At 45.2% G+C, this 17,654-nt stretch overlaps 1 long non-coding RNA gene across 3 annotated transcripts in view; it reads right to left on the bottom strand.

The window, feature by feature from the left end:
- Window positions 1-17,654, bottom strand: part of LOC108499337 — an 86,754-nt gene that overhangs the window by 68,090 nt on the left and 1,010 nt on the right. The window lies entirely within an intron of this gene.

Below are 17,654 nucleotides of genomic sequence, written 5' to 3'. Positions count from 1 at the left end.
TGCCATTTTCTCTAAAAAGAAGTGTGCCTGTGCAAGGAGCCCCCAGCACCTTTCCTACACAAACCTGCTCTCTGCATATTTCAAATCACAAACTCTAATGGCTTCTTAAAACACACATTTGTATTCAGCCCATAAATCAAAATACAAAGTCAAATCCTGCTTGGAGATCTAAATCCTCCTTATACCCCCGGGTAGCTCCATTACATCCCTGAGGGGTCACACTGCCTGGATATTCCTGCCTGCAGCTCCAGCCCCATCCTCACACTGAGCGAGAGCACCAGGGGATGTAGCCCTTCAAAACTCAAAAATTTCTCACTTTCCTGAGCACCAAAATGTGCTAAAATTAGGAAAAATGGCCTCCTGTCATTCTGTCGACTTGCCAATGAGTTTGTTTACTCACTCATCCCACAGAGAAATTGTTTCAGGGAAATGTTGAGAGGGTTAATATCCCACAGCAAGGCCAGGGAGAGGCACCAAAGTTCCTCCCTGTGCCAAGAAAAGACAATCACGAGGCTGAAACTGCTCATCAGCTGCTTTTCCCACAAAGGTGAGCATCTTGACAATTCTTTGGGATATATTGTTAGAAAGAGAGCTCAGAATTTCATATTATTATCATATTATAGACGGCATTCCTTTGATAAAGGGTCAAAGATCGGGAAGACAAGAAAAATAAGGAAATAAAACCCAGCAACAGTCAGATCTTTAGCTGGCATAATTGGACACCCCAGTCCATGGAATTGTGTCCATTAGCAGGAGTGGGTGATCTGACCCATATGCTTTACCACTTTCAAGTAGAAAGATTAAAACAAGACACCTAACAGCAGAAATGGGTTACATTCCATTTCAGAGAGGCTTGGCTTGCCTAAAATTCCGGAGGAATTTTCAACCTGCCGTCAGAAAGACTTCAAGGCTGTTTACCCCAAAAACTTCTCAATAGTTCCGCCTAAAAAAGGATGATGAGCAACCATGTTGGGTAACACAGATTTTTTAATGTAATCTGTTTATAGTTTGAGAAGGATTTCCAGAATAGAACAGTTTTTAAATGTCCTGAGCCTTTAGCATTCTCACTTTGATCATCTCCCATCACGTTATCGCTCGGAGCAGAACGTGATGGAGCCGGGCTAACGAATCTGCCAGAAATGACATCAGAAAGCCAAGTGACCTGAAAAAAAAAAGTGCTCTATTTGAGCACCAAGCTCTTCTACAACATTTTCTCTTTTTTTTTTTTTTTTTTTTAATACATTTTAATTAATGTTTTACTTTCACTGGATTTATCTCACTCGCGTGAAAGCTCAGAGCTTGGTCTTGGAGAAAAAAAATCTCCCACTGAAAACAAAAGGAGCCTTATTTGACCAAGGGAAGGCTGTAGGAGGTCCTCAGATAACAATAACTAACAATTCTTTTTGGGCTTGAACAGTTTAAATAAGGAACACTTTCCTAGGAGGTTAACTCTAAATAATAATTGTGGGTTTTGCAGCCTGTGGAAGGGAGAGATTGCTCTTTGACAGAGTTTATATTACTAACCTGATGTGAGCAGACAGCTGCAAAAATGAAGTGATATCAGTGATAAAAATATTCTTTCTACATTTAGGCAGCAGGAATTGCATGGAAGCAAAGGGCAAATCCCACTGGTCTCCATGTACAGCAGCATCCTACACAGGAAGACAGGGACTGACTGACATGGCACCGCTGGTCCAAGGACCTACTGACTCAGTATGTATTTGCTCTAAATATTTTTTAACTCTTCCTATTGAATTTCACATGGACACCTTGCATTCCCTTGAAAAAGTTCAACTACACAAGATCATTTATTACCCCTTAATTCAAGGCATGTTAGAACTGGCAAATAACTTGGTTAAAAAATTAGAATATTGTAATGATAGCCCCCCCCCCTTCTATCTGATGTAGAAACAGATAATTTCTGGTGCTAAAAGTGATTAAATTTCCAACTTGTATTTTAACAATGCATTACCTCCCGAATTGCTGCATAAATATTAATAGAGAGCCTGATATGGAACTTTTGCCCAAAACGCCCTTGGAGAACCATAATCACAGTGAAGGGAGCACAGGAGATGAGAGAGAGCCCTGAAGATGGTGGTTCTATCCCCAGCTTCACAGACCTACCCTGGGTCAAGCACTTTCCACACAGATCAGCAATATCTCAAAGCCCAGACTTCGTCTGGTAGGAGATGAAAATCCTACAGACAATAATCTGCCCGATCCTCATCTGAGATACAACCAAAAAAACTCCACTGATCCCAGAGCAGCTACACTGATTTTTCTCCAAATTAGCCAGACTTCAGTTTTGACATAGTGTGCTTTGAAATTTCATCTGTAGATGTTTTCTACTCTAATCACTCCAAAATGAGTGTTTAGCATTTATCTACCTGAATTTCATCCCTCTGAGACAATCTCATTAACAGTTCTGGTGGCTCTGGCTGCCATTTAAAAGAGGCCAAGTGCCTACAGAACCCCCCAAGTCATGTTCAGCCTTCCTGAAAACTGGCCAATTATTTGGATCCCTAAATATGGACTTTGGGGGCTGAAATTCAGGATATCCTCTTGGAAGACCCCTCTGCTCTGCCCTAAACCACATTTCTGCTCTCTGAGAAGAGAGTACTGTTGATTTTTGTCACTCTAATGCAAGAACATCACTCAAAACCCTTAAAATACTGGCAGTAAAAGGCACAAGGAGCAAATATTTCTGTCTGCAAACATCTATTGCCCAGCTGGATTTTGGACACGGGAAGGACTGTGCTAAGGGTTAAGTTAATTTAACTTTCACCAAGTTAGAAAGCTCTGGAAGTTTAATCACAAATGAACTCCAGTGGGCAGCTGGGGAGCTCCCAGACAAATGTTCTCATTTTTATTCTTTATAGGCAGTGCCGAAATCATTGTAAACCATATTTAAAGAGGCAGAAATTTCATGAGGGGAGGGAGCTGTTTTATATGACAGAATAAGAGAAAAAGGCAACTTACTGGTTTAAGATTTAAATCCAGCAAAATTACCAGAAATGCTGCTGGAAACAGAACGCTGAGAATTCATTATTTTGTTTCAAAGTTAGTTTATCATAAATCTGCCCTCTGACACGTAATAACTAGTAACATTTCGAAGGTTATTTGATAGTAAGTTCAACAGTGTAGGTGACTGAACATGTGAGCTGCATGATAATGAGTCCCAGGGGAAATCAGGCTTTAGGATGCAGGGTGAAGCATCCCTAGGCTTGTATTCAAATGGAAAAAACATATTCAAAAGTTTATTGTTTATCTCCTAAGAACATCAAATAATACACAGGCCTTTGAATCAAACGTATAAAGCACACTAGAGAACTATTTGCTGGGGGAAAAACGCCTGATTTGATCCAAATTCAAAAAAAAACAACAACTAATAGCTTGTACACTGAAATGCACTGAGTGATTTGGATATAAAAAAAAGTGGAGGGGAGTATTTTGGTTTGTTCCTTTGCAGAACTAGGAGGCACAGCAAGTCAATTTGCTCCTGCATCAGGCTCTGCAAAGAGGAGCTGGAGAGCATTAAAATCGGTTGTTTTCAAATCCCTCGTGGTTCGGCACAACAGAGTCCTTTAGGTGTGACAAATACAAATTGCCCTGCTCGTCCTGAATTTCATCTCCAAAATACAGCGGCTGTAATTGATTAATTCGTGGTGTACGAACTAATTTAAAGTCGATACTGAAAGCAAGAGGGTTTGTTTTTCAGCAGGGAGGTGGGGTGCAAACTCCCCTCTCCAGCAGGAAGACGGTCCCACCTCTCAGCTTGTTAAGCTCTTAGATAACAAACCTGGTGCTGCCCTTATCAGAGTCAGGGATAGTTTTGGCATCAGCTGTGCTGGAGAAGCACGTGAGACAGAACTTTTTTTGTACATAAACGCTCTGTACCACAAACGCCAAGGGCACAGCATTCCAAGCCCGTAACTACGCTGCCGCTGGCATCCTGCCATCTCCCTGGGAGCAGGGATGGAGGGGACGGACCTGGATCACCCACCTGCTCCTGCCCTCCCTGGGCACGACCCGTCCACAGCTTCAGCATCGCTGCTCATCTCCAGCCCAGCAGAGTTTCCTTAGGTGGGGGGGAAGTTTGCGGAGGAGGCGCCGCGTTTAAGGCTCACCGAGTTTGGATATATCAGGTGCTGAGTTTTCATCTTCAGAGAAACATCTGCACTATTAAAAGTGATCAAAGGTGCCTCGTGCTGTTTAGGTGCAGCCATACCTGTCAAGTGCAGCACTTGCCTCAGAGAATCACAGAATGGCTTAGGCTGGAAAAGACCTTTAGGATCATCCTTTTAACATAGTTACACAGTCCCCTCTGCCTCAAGAGCCTGTTATTTCAGATTTTGGATGCTGAGAGTGAAATTAGCCTTTACTTTCAAGGTCTCTTTCAATAATAAAATCCATTTTTCATGCATCTTTTTAACTTGTCCTCCTTTTTCTTAACTCGTTCCTTAAATCATTCCATACCGTGTACTTAAGCAGTGAAAAGTTATGCAACACATCTCTTACTTAACACCACCCCATCAGTCCTAATTCTTAATATTGTGATTACTTTTTTCAGCAATGCAGCTGGCAGAGGTTTACTGACACGTCACAAATCCTAATTATCATCAAAACTCTAAATTCTATATTGATGAATATCAGAGGTTGAAACACTCTCATCTTGACAAGCTCTAAAATACCCAATGAATGTTTGTTTATTCACTGTTACTAGTATATATTTCCCTACCTTAACTTTGGGAAAACAGCAGCATTTAAATAAGCACCAAAGGCAAAGATAAATAAAACCGAGCAAACAAGCAATAACTCTGTCTAAAATGCTTTTTACTGTTCTTAAAAGGAATTATTGCATAGGAGACGACTGAACCCTAAACTGCCACAGCCTCAAAGAAAATATATTTAAATGGTGAACTTTCTGGACTCATCCCTGGAAATATTACTTTGCCCACTGTTCAACTCTTGTTAATATACATGTGGAAGGTGCACTGAGAAAAGTAGAGCTATACTAAAATAAGACATAAAAAGGCCGTGTAACATGACATAAATATTAAATAAGAGCGGTGTGAGCCAGATCGGTCCCGAACTTTTGTTACTGTAGACAGGAGTTAAAAAGGCAGGTTGCTGGCTGAAGTCAGCCCTGCCCAGGGCTGGGGTATTAAAAGGTGCATAAAGCAGAGGCTCATTTTCCTCTCAGGAGCCGAGCCCCGGTGCCATTATCGGAGGCACCGGCGGATCCACGGCGAGCCCTCGGCTCGGGCCCGGCCTCTGTGTGGTCTTTGAGAACTGTCGTTATCAGCTTTCTGTTTATTATTGTGCTCAGTTTAAAGGGAATTTGCCAAGTGATCCCTGGACTCCAATCTTTAGGCCTGTTGTCAGGACAAATTAATTTCTGTGGAAACCCACTGTGCCTCAGATACCATCTAGGAAATGTAGGATTAATGGAGTCCCTGTACAACACGCTTTGTAGTGCGGCTGCTGGGGGAGGGGAGCGGGGCCTGGGAGGGAGAGACAACACAAATAAACCCCCCCTGCACTTCGGGGGACTTCGGGGGGACTTCGGAGATTTTTTTAGTACATCAACTCACAGCAGTAATATTTAAAATAAATTCCAGCCACCGAAACCAACTGGCAACTTTTTTAACAAAAAGAGCAGCGAGGGGAAACTCTGCTACCAAAGATGAGGGACCCGAGGTCTAATTATCAATATTTTATATTTTACCCGCTCAGGTCGATCTCGTCAGTAGGAAAAACAGGATATTAAAAGGAACAGCCTCCTGTGAATCTTACTAGAAAATAATGAAACTCCACACATGATCCTTTGGAAAAGGGGTATTGAAGCTGCATTTCCTGCAGGGCTGGGTCATTACTATCTTTGCTGACATTTGAGGCTGGTTTTTTCCAAATGCGTATTATTTCATTGCTAAAAATGTTTAGCTGCCACTGTTCTTGGAATAAGTAATATTAAAAAAATTCTTTCTTAGAAAAAAACAAAAAGGGATTATTTTTCTTAGTGAGAGAAGAGAAAGAGAAAGAGAAGAGAAAGAGAAGAGAAAGAGAAGAGAAAGAGAAGAGAAAGAGAAGAGAAAGAGAAGAGAAAGAGAAGAGAAAGAGAAGAGAAGAGAAAGAGAAGAGAAAGAGAAGAGAAAGAGGAGAGAAAGAGGAGAGAAAGAGGAGAGAAAGAGGAGAGAAAGAGGAGAGAAAGAGGAGAGAAAGAGGAGAGAAAGAGGAGAGAAAGAGGAGAAGAGAAAGAGAGAAGAGAAAGAGAAGAGAAAGAGAAAGAGAAGAGAAAGAGAAAGAGAAGAGAAAGAAAAGAGAAAAGAGAGAAGAGAGAAAAGAGAAAAGAGAAGAGAACTCCAATAAGTTTCTATCAGTCCTTTCTCATTTTCAGGAGGACACCTCTGCCCACGATGAGATATCCAGGTTTAATATGAAACATATTGGCAATTCTTGCCCTTATTCTCTTCTCTCCAAAGCTAAATCAATTGATAATACACAGCAGACACACGGGTCCACGTTCTGTGTAGTATAACATCCTGTGACTCCCCTGTGGAATTGGTGAGTTGTAAATCAGCCTGAAGGTGGCCCAAAGTGGCACAAAAACACTGAATGGATCACAACATAAAAATTGGAATTAAAAACTAAAAGATACCAGCCTTTTACAGTCAAACACTAAGGCAAAATTTGACTTTCTAACCCATCGTAACAATATTCCACTGTTAATAGCAGAGCTGATCTGGCAGCAGTGCATTTCTAGAGCGCTCCTAATGCCTCACAAGCCTGGCAGATGCAGATGCTGCAGTTCCTCTAATGTGTCTCTCCAGTTCTCCAATACCTCAGCACACACTGCTTTTCCTTTGCAGGGCATTGCAACAATTCATGGCTTCTGTGTGATCCCACATTTCGTTTGGAACAGCATTTGTGGAAAAGACTCATCTGGGGAGGTTATTTCATTAGTCTTCAGCTCGTGTGTATATGAGAACTACTTTCATTTTACTCAATATTCCAAAAGAGCCCGTTCTTCCCTAACTAAAACATTCAATCTTGGGAGACTTTTTATATGCTGGATTTTAACTGTTACAGAAATTCAATTAACTCCATAATTATGAACACAATTATCACTGAGTGTTACGTGTGATTTGGTGGTAGCTGTTACACGGCACACACATACACTCTGGTTTATGATTTAAAAACTTAATAATAATAGGCAAAAATTCCAAAACATCATCCTTATTCTTTGGATTGCATATACAAACAAGTTTTAAATATGTTGTTCATGTTTTTTGTCCCCCTGTCCATGGCAGGGGGGTTGGAAGAAGATGATCTTTAAGGTCCTTTCCAACCCAAACCATTCTAAGATTCTATGATTTTGGTGATGAAGGGTTTAATTTCAGGAATCATGTTATTTGCCACCAGTGGGATGGACTTTCAGCTGATAAAAAGTCACCCAAATTGTGATAATTTGCTGTAAGGGGCATCCTGGCCCCATTAACTCATTCCATGATGAAGTTAAACCCCCAACAAAGACAGTAAGTGCAGCTCCAGTGATTTCACACGTGGAGGGGGAAAAAGAAACTAAAAAAATAGGGGGGAAAAAAGCAAACATATAAAACAAATAAGAAAAAAAAAGGGAAAGGGAGAGGATAGGAAACTCTATGGAGTCTTTAAAACTTTACCTAGAGGCAGTGCCAAGGAACCCCGGGCAGGGGGAGGCTGTGGAGTGTGACCCCAGTGCCACCAGGGCAGCCCCAATGCCACCAGGGCACGGCGGCTCCGGGCTGGAGGTGGCAGGTCAAGAGGCAGGATGTGCCCGGCTGTGCCAAGAGATTGCCTGGCAGGAACCATCCCACAAACCCTGCAGGTCGCTCTGGCAGCGAGCAGGGGGCTGTGGGCTGGCTGTGGGCCAGGCTCAGCCCCGAGTGCTCAGCGCTGCCTCGGGAAGAGTCAAAACACGACGGGTTTTATAGAGTGAGATGAAACACCAGGCTGGGGGCAGCAAGGGGGCTAAGGGTGTCACACTTTGGGGTTTTTAGGATTGAGGTGGCTCAAAGCAAAGCTTAGGAGTGGATTCATGATATGGTTGTACCCAGGGAAACGGTGAGTTCAAGGTGGGCTTTGGTGCTCTGGGCACACACAGAAACCCCTCCGGGAACGGGCACCACACTGGGGTCACCACTGCTGTCACAGGCTGAGCCTCTGGGACACCCCCCGGCCCTTCACTGACAATCTCTGCTCACAGCCTCCTCACACCAGGCCCCCTCCACCTGCTGCAGGTTCGTTCCCACACGGCACCATCACAGAGGCAAAGGATCCTTGAGGGGCTCAGGGTTATTTCGGGCATTATGCAAAATAATTCTGATGTCACTCGTTCGCCCTTTCGGTGAGACCACGCACAGCTCCCACTCACAGAACTCAGCCTTGCCCCCCGAATTCCAGTACCACCATGCCCAGTGATGCCAGCTGAGGGTCTGGCCCCACATTCTCTTCCTAATCTAACAAGAACCCACCTCTGCTGACACAGCAATACCTGTGGAGATCTCCACCTTCACCCGCTCTTTGTACAAGAGCTTTTTTTCCCCACCTACAAGTGCACAGGTGGGAGAGATTCCCTCAACACAACATCCAAGGCTTCATCAAGAGATACCCATGGCCTTCAAACACACCAGGAATCAACAGTCTTTTACTATAATCACTCTTCAAGTAATTGAAAATCAGAATTACCCATGTGGCTTCTCTACATAAAAAGTGATCTGCAACCTACAGATCTGAATGCAAGACATGTTCATGTGAAACATTCGAAATACAAAATGCAGTTACAGCTCAGTCCTTGGTGGATGTCAGGCACTGCTGGAAAACTATTGCAGGAGTTATTTTAAACAAAAAAAAGAAAAAAAAAAAAAGAAAGGTATGATAACAACAGGGGCCAAAGCATTTCCAGACTTGCCAAGGGTTAGTTCTTACCAACAGAGTAAAATATTTGAGCTTTAACAGAAAACTATGAATGCAAATATATATAAAATGAACCATAAAATAGGCTTCTTATAGAAATTCATCTCTCATAACAAGAACAGTACAAATATTTCACAACATGTCAAACCCACTGTATCTGTACATTCATGCTTTCCTCACTCCTGGCACTACAACCACACAAAACTGTAATTTAACAGCACTGGTAACAGTTTTCCAGTCTTGGGGCATGGAACCTCTATCCCAAGAACCTGGTGAATAAATGGCAATAAATGTAAACGACAGGAAAAACGAGAAGACACATCTGAGGGCTCAGACCAGCAAGAGCCCAGCCCAGCAACCCTTAGCCCCCCCTCCATCCCTTAAAATCACCCCAGATCCCTCCCTGCAAATGGAGCTGCCACGTGGTTTGTTTTCTAAAACAACACCTCACTCTGCTGTGGAAGAAATTTAGTCCTTATTCCTCTTTAATATTCATACAGTACAGAGCTACATTAACAGCTAAGTTTTAATTTCAGAAACATTCTGACATTTACCAAGAACAGATTCCAGCCCTGGTTTCACACTAGGGTTTTTTTCCATTATCACTGTTATTACTGGTATTAGTATCACTGTAGAAGTGATTAAAAGGTCCTGGATGTCTTATTAAAATAATCTAGATCTACTTCCCTCTTCAGCACCAAGATACAATCTGTTGGTTTATAAATGGGAATCATCTTCCTGGAAATTAAATTTGAAGTATTTCTGTTCCTCTTTTTCTTGCGAAATAGAAGCACTTTTGCTGTTTGAATGGAATGTAAGAATTATTCTAAATATTTGAAGTAGAGGCAGAATTAGTTATTACCGAATGCTGAACACTCCCCAGATCTGTTCATAAAATGGGAAAATAATAAAAGAACAGCAACAAGCCAACTCTTCAAAACTCTCAGGGAGGCTGAGGAGAGAGATCCCTCATGGAAGTCAACAGCCTTAGTCCCTACATCTATTTTCAGGTGCTCATTTACTGCAGCACAGGCACACAAGGCTTGTGATTTCCAGAAAGGGCTGGTTTAGCTGCAATTTTGGAAAAATGCATTTTAGTTTCCCGAGATAGCCCGGCAGTTTAACCACGTGTGTTTGTGCATCAGAGCTCTCTTCCATATCCTTCACTAAATAGAAATTCAAAGAGTCTTAGGCGTAGATTAAACGCTTTCAAAAATCAATTCTAGGCTGGCACAGAAGTTAACCAGTCTGACCTCGTGATTACAGACTAAACACTTCCTTGGGAAACAAAGTGGAGGAATATTTTATGTCTCAATGATTATTTGAGATAGCACCACCACAAATAAAAACGAGAAGCCACGGCAATATTTAGGGAAGTTTGTCCAGGGATAATTGCATTAAAAAAGGACTCAATCAGGGGGGCGGGATATTGTGGCATCAGAATCCACTAACAAAAGGCAGCATCCAATACACAGTTCATCCAAGCTCTGACAAACACTTTGAATTTCATGGAGCATTTTGAAAAAGAGATACACATAAACCTGATTACTTGTATTTTTTTTGCCACCAGAACCTTAATGTCAAGATACACGACGGCTCAGAAAGCAGGAGTAAGATTTATTCTTATTTTAATGTCTAAAGAGGCTCTTCCAAACTACCTTGGGACTGATACAAAACAGACTTCTGCAGTTCCATCTTCCTGAGGATGGAGCACAGATTTAATGCCCAAGCACTAACGTGCCTTGCAAGAGCACTTTTATTTTCATTCTTCCCCGTGTCAATGGCAGAGTAACCCCAGAGCTTTCAAACAAACGTTTGCCTTAGTTTGATCCTATAAATGTGCTGCCCAGTAATTAAATCCAGTTTGTATTTTTAAAGTGCACACAGAGCCCTGTTCCACCCAGCTCCAAACCGCCTCGTGTTTGCATCCACCTTCTCTCAGTTCTGGGAAATCCATAAATTCATTTGTCAGAGGTAAAAACACTCACACAAAACTCCTTCTAAATCTTTTGAAACGGTTTGTTCAAACTCTTGACATAACGTTTTGCTCTAAACAAATTTCTAGACAACCCTGTGATTTTCCATCTCAAAATATACTGTTTCCCTGCCATGAAACTAGAACAGAGGGTCTGAGAGAAAGGAAATTATTAAGCATTCTAGTGGGTTTTTTCCAACAAAAACTAAGATAGAGGTCAATGAATAAGTATGTGCAGGCTGGAACTTAAATCCTCTGGGGTGACTGTAGGCTAATTAATAATTAATGCCAGAGACATGGTGTTTGAAATGCAGATGTGATAACTGGAGGCCTGGCAAAGCTGTTCAGAGGAAGCAGATTTGGATGCTATAGGGAATAGGCACTCCCTTGCCGGCTGGCTCTGAAAGCAGACCTGGGTGCAAAGCAGGGCCTATGGTTTAGATTATATTCCCCTCAGCTGTTAATTACCTGAACCTACTTTGAAGTTTTTCTCTTTTTATCCTCTGCATGAAAAGAGATTGGTTCAGCCAAGGGACTTGAAAAAATGATCAAATACATGGAGTAGAGGAGGGGAATAGAACTTCAGATATAAAAAAGATAAGGAAGAAAAACACTCAGGGAAACACACAGGAACATATTAGGGAAGTGCACGAGTGTGGCTCGATGTTTCAAGCGAGTTGTGCTGCTCTAAGTTATTTCAGCCATTAAATAAACCCCCGCGTGTTTTATGAATAGATTTGTTAAAGGGAATCTCTGGCTGTATGTATAAAGTTTACAGTAATTATTTGATGAAAGTACCATAGGTGATTTCCTATGCTATTTTTAATTCAATAAAGTCATTTAAACCTCCTCGTGTTTGGGGCTATTTAATGAGGTGTGCAACATTAGCAGAATCACCAATGAGCTGTTACTACAAGGATTTAGATTTTGAGAAAAAAAACGCTCATTTTTGTGAGGGAGAGACACGGGCTCGGTGTGGATCCCTCACTTCAGGGAAAGGGAGGCAGGTGCCTTCAGCACCCCGGGCTCCTTTGGCCTCGGGGGGGTGGGTGCTGAGGGCGAATGAACCATTTTCACAGCAAGTGGAGTGTGGGGTGGCCCACGGGGCCCTGGCACAGCCGGGGATGGGGAGGCAGGGGGGATGGGGGATGAAGGCAGGGATGGGAATGCTGGTTAGGAGGCAGGGGTGCTGGGGATGAAGGTGTGGGAATGCTCGTGGGGACGCAGGGGTGCTGGGGATGAAGGTGTGGGAATGCTCGTGGGGACGCAGGGGTGCTGGGGATGAAGCCCAGGAGGAGGGTGCTGCCGGCACCCCGCGGGCAGACGGGAAGTGTTTGAGGGATCCCACAGGCACCCCCTGAGCGCAGGGAACCATCCCATCACCAAAGGAGGGCTGGGGGTACCTTTTGCGACCCCACTGTCACAGCGCAGGAGCCCCCCGGGGCAGAGGGGCCGGTTCCCCCGGAGCCCCCCGGTCCCGGTCCGGGCTCCCCGGGGCTCCGGGCGCTCCCGGTCCCGCTCGCCCGGCCCTGGCCGGGTCCCTGCGGCTGGAAGGGCCGCGAAATCGCCTCTCGCCCCGGTTCGCTATGCAATGACACATCGTTCCCTTTTCAAAGCGGCCCCAGAGTGGGTTTTTTTGCCGCTCTTCCCCGCTCGTTAGGCGGGAAGAGCCCGCCCGTTCAAAGGCGAAACTTCCCAGCAACTTCACTAAACCCCTTTGAAACAAGGGGAACAGAGTGGTATCATAATTTTTTTTTTCTCTCCCCCTTTTTTTTTTTTTTAATTTTTTTACCTACTCTGGGCTGAAGCAATCTCTGATGAACTCAGGGTTGGTCGTGTTTAAAAATTAATTCGACGATGCCTGTCTTCAAGGCGCAGGCGTCTCTCGTTGACGCCCATCACCTTGGCATCGCGCTTCTCCCCCTGCTGCTGCGGAGAGCCCACCTCGGCCCAAAACAAGTGTTTTTATCCATTTTTCTCTTTCCCAGCATCGCTTTTCACCGTGACGTAAGGGCACACGCAGCTCTACTACAGCCTTACGCATGGGTGTACACCTGTGGGATGCTCCCGCTGCTTTGAGGGGCAACTCGTGACGCCGCCGGGTTATCCAGCCCTGGGATAATTACCTGCAGCTAAAGCTGCCACGTGAAGGTGATGAGTCCATCCCGGGGAGGAAAATACCTCGATTTCCCCCCAAACGGGCGTGGGAAGCACATCCATGTCCGTGTCACGGGCGTGGGGTGGCCCGGGAGAGCCACGCCTGGGGGTGAGAGGGGCTTTTAATGGAATCACAACAGTCACACGGTTCCCTATTAAATCCTGCTAATTTTCTAGGTGAAGGCTGTGAAGTGAATGTGAGGAAGCATTAAAAGGGAATTGAATTTGCATTCCTTATGCTACAGGCACATGTTTACATGACCTTTAAAACAGAATTAAAGCTGTATCATCAGCAGCTGTAGGCAATTCACATTACTAAGGCAATCAAATCAGAAGGCTAAACTAACTATAAAACATAAATTAAACTGATAGAGAATCATCCTAATTCACTAGGTTTACTTGCAATTTACTTATCCGCTACTAGTAATTTCTAAACAGTTTGGAGAAGAGGCAAAGAGGAAACACTTGGATGTGGCACTTCAAAACTGTGTTGTCCGAGGAGGAGAGCCGGCTTTCCCGGGGTTCTCCATCAGGGATCGCGGGGATAACAGCCAGTCCAGTCCCCCAGAGGTCCACGAGGGGCCTGCAAACTGACACCTGCACGCCTAAACCCCGAGCTTTATGGATTGGCTCAAGCGCCCCTGGAGTCCCTTTGCTCTCTGGAGGACCCTCAGAGACGCCGTTTATTTTCGAAAATATGAAATAACTGCATGTCCAATACAGCTCGCGTTGCACCGCTGCCTTCTGCCCCCTCCCCCATTCCCAGAGGGACACTTTCCAATGTCTGAAGCACGGCAAGAAAACCCACAAAAATCGATAGCACCGGTGATTTCATTAAAAGTTTGCAGAGTGCCTTTCCCCGGCTCTGCTCCGGCGCTCCCGGGAGGAGCGGGGCCGGCTCAGCATCCCCCTTGCCCCGGGCACCCCCTGCTTTGATTTATTCCCATTTATTTCTCGCAGCCGAGGGCTGTCTCCCCCCCTTTGATGGAGACTCTCCCGTGTGCGCTTCCCTGTGCCCTGGGGCCCGCGGTGATTTATTGTCCGCCCGCCTCCCCATGAACTTCTCCCCCGCAGCCCCCGCCGTGCCCGGGACCCCCCGCCCGGGGAGGGCACAGAGGGGCAGGGATGCTGCAGCCTCCGGGGGCTTTCACCGGGATTCTCCTGGGCGAGATTGGAGAGAAAATGTACCATGAGGTGCCAGGGAACCGCACACGCCCAACCTGCCTCACGACCCCCATCCCCATCCTGCCTTGCCCAAGCGCGATTCACGAAGGAAACATCTTTTAGCAACGCAGCCTGGCCTGAAAGTTCATTCTTGTAACAGCTTTGGTAGGCTCAACCTGAATGAAGGGGGCAGGAAACTTTCCACCAAGCCGTAAACACGCGAAAGTCTGTGACAAAACAAGAATTAGCAGCAGCATCTACGTATTTCTAAACGTAAATCTAGGATTGACGAGGCGCTTCAAAATGCAGGAGGCGTTTCAGTCCCTCTGCGGAATCAGGAGCATCGCTGGATGCTTTGCACGATGAGTGCTACAGCTGGAAAAACGTATAGTTAATAAATAAATAAAGGGAAAACCCACAACACATAAACCCCCAAACCCCACATGGAAATTGCTCGCTAAGCTACCAAACAGCAACGCAGGTATTTGTCATCCAAGGAATAGAGCGATTTGTCTTCAGTGTCTCATTAGTCAACAGAGGTTAACTAGCGAGCCAGTTAGTGCGTGTTCAAATCCAACCCATTTTCCTTTAAATATGTCTGAGCAGGAATCTGTCCGTTCGGGAATTGTGTGTGGATTATTTCTAAAGCTCGGGCAGGATGGCCTCTGGCGCGACAGGAGCTGCCCAGGAGCTGGGGGTGCCCATCCTTAACCGCATCCCCCCGTTTGCTGGGAGACGCTTCACAGCAAAAAAAAAAAAAAAAGAAAAATCACTAAAAAACCACGGGATTTCGGTCCGGGATGAAACAAACGCATTCTTGTCATCACGCCTGTGTGAATGGCACGGTGAGGAAAGTGCCTACGTAGAAGGGAAGGGACCCGCATTGTTGTGCGGGTCTATTAACTCCTGCCGTGACCTCGAGGAGCTGCCACGCACCGCCCGAGGAGGGTCCGCGGCCGCAGCCCCCTCTCTCCCCATCCCTATTTTCTCCATAAACACAACAAAACCCGACGTTTCAATTCGTGGATTTAATAAACGGCCAGACCGGTCCCGCAGCACAAAATGTGCACTTTGGAGAGACTTCCCGGAATATTGATGGTTTTTTGCTCCGTCAACCAAACGTTCGAGACGAGACCCGCTAAAACCGACCCGGCTCCAAAATAACAGTGACCCGAACGTGACGGGGTAGTGCACGGATGAACGACATTTTTTTTTTCCCGCAGCAAGTACGCTTTTTCAAACATCAACAACGTCGAAAAAAATATTAATAATAATAACAATAACAGGCGATTCGAGCAGAGGAGCGAGGAGTCGCCCAAAACGCTTCGGAAACCGCAGCAGTTAGAATACAAATACTATTTACCTTGTGATTTTTTCCTGCCCGGGACTGGCTTTATTGTCCCTCCCTGGACCAGCCCAGCCGCAGCCACGCTCCCTCCGTGCCGGGCTCTTTGCTGCCGGGCTGGTGCTGGGAGAGATTTGGGGGGGGCTGCTTTCATTCTTACATTAGGACTAGTTTAATTTGCAATCTGTCAGTCCATCTCCTGGCTGGGGCTCTGAGATGGCAGTGTGTGGCTCTCTCCCTCCTCTCTCCCTGCACAGCATTTACTCACGTTCAAGAGCAGCCAACAGAGACCAAAAAAAAAAAAAAAAAAAAAGGAACTAATTGAGCTTGTGTCGGTATTGGCTAATTTCTGCTAATACTCTGTAAATTCCTTTTTGCTTCTTAAGCTTCCCCCACGCAGGTTAGGTGTTCCCAAAGCCTCTCTGGAGCTCCAGGAGCCGCTTTCTCAGCCCTGATGGGTGGCTGGGCTTCAGCGCCTGGATGTACACAATGCAAACCTTAACTCCTGGCTCCAGAAACGGTTAAATTGCCCTTTCCCAGCCCCCACCCCCGTTATGATTGACTCTGTTTTTAAATTTGCACTTGTTCCCACCAAGCGCAATCTAACTCGTCCTGTCTCCAAAGTGAACTTGTGTTGAAGGTGAAGTTTTCTATATAGAGGTCACGACACCGAGGCACAGCTTACCGCTCCGAGCTTCATGCTGTATTAAACACAATCAAAACGAACCCCTTTTAGACCTTTTTTTTTCTTTTTTTTTTTGTTTTCTCCTTCCCCTCCCGCGGATGAACAATGAGCAAAAAAAAAAAAAAAAAAAAAAAAAAAAAAAGAAATCTCTTAAATATAATAAACTCAGCTCTGTCACGATAACAAACGCGCTCCTGGGCTCGCTCTGTGCCAGGTCCCTTCCTAAGGAACACAAACACACCGCACCCCGCGTTGGGTTGGAGCTCTTAAAGGGGAACGTGCGGGGTTGGTGCGGGGACAGCCCACCCTGCCCCGAGCGTGGGGGACACCGAGGGGACGCCACGCACCCGGGTGACCCCAGAAAGTCCCGGTCCCGCCTGTGCCGGGGGGACTCCACACAATCCCTGCACTTCAAAGCGGGGGGTTCTCTCCAGCGACTTCTCGCTGCCCCAGGACGGTGCTGCCTCCCGCTATTGTGCGAGCTTTTTCACGCCAAAGATTTAGCAGAAAAAATAGATATTAAAGCGAGTTATTTGTTAGGCAAACGCGGGTCTCTCCGGGGCGGGGGCACCCGGAGCCAGAGGGCTGGAGCGCACGGTCCGAACCCAGAAAGTTTTTTTAAAAATTTTTTTTAAATTGAAAAAAAAACTTTAATGGGTTTCGGTCTATGAAAAATAAGTTACAAATTCTTGCAACAGTAGCTTTGCATGTACTTATTTTTCTCCCATGTCCAGACGGGGTCGGCTATTGAATAAGGCTCTTTTATTCTGCATGGGGCAGGGGATTTGTGGCCATGGTCCCCCTTTTATTCCTCTCTCTATGGAAACCCAGATCATGGGGAGAAATATGCGAGGCTGAATAAAGAAAAGCAGCAGAAAGGACCGCTTGAGAGCGGCATCTGTTACACTTGGGAAGTTAGACTGACAGGAAAGAGCTAAAGAAACCCTCTCCAGCAGATTAGTTAGAACAGCAAGAAGATTTAACTATATGCAGATAAAAACACTATAAAATCCACCATACTCTGCTCTAGGCGAGGTGAGAGCCGCCTCGGCAGGAGCGGAGCCGGGCTCTGCCTTAGCTACATTTGCAGCAAAGATTAAAATGGGACGTTCGGGGTTTTATTTCCCTGCTAGAGACTCTGCCTTAATTAAACGGCGGATCTGAACATCTATTTTCACGGGCGATGGGATTTGAAAAATTGTTTCGGAAGTTAAAGTGCAAATTAATTTTAAATAATTTAGTTACGTTTTTATACAGCGCGGATTTGATGTTGTTGGGGGGTTTTTTTGGTTGGTTGGTTGGGTCTTTTTTTTCTTTTTTTTTCCCGCGGGCTCCTGTGATGTTTATTTCGAGGAGCTTGTGAAGGCGGAGAG

This window comes from Lepidothrix coronata, unplaced genomic scaffold, assembly GCF_001604755.1.
Source record: "Lepidothrix coronata isolate B3197 unplaced genomic scaffold, Lepidothrix_coronata-1.0 Scaffold2, whole genome shotgun sequence".
NCBI lineage: Eukaryota > Metazoa > Chordata > Aves > Passeriformes > Pipridae > Lepidothrix > Lepidothrix coronata.
This window is presented reverse-complemented; position numbering and strand designations above follow the sequence as displayed.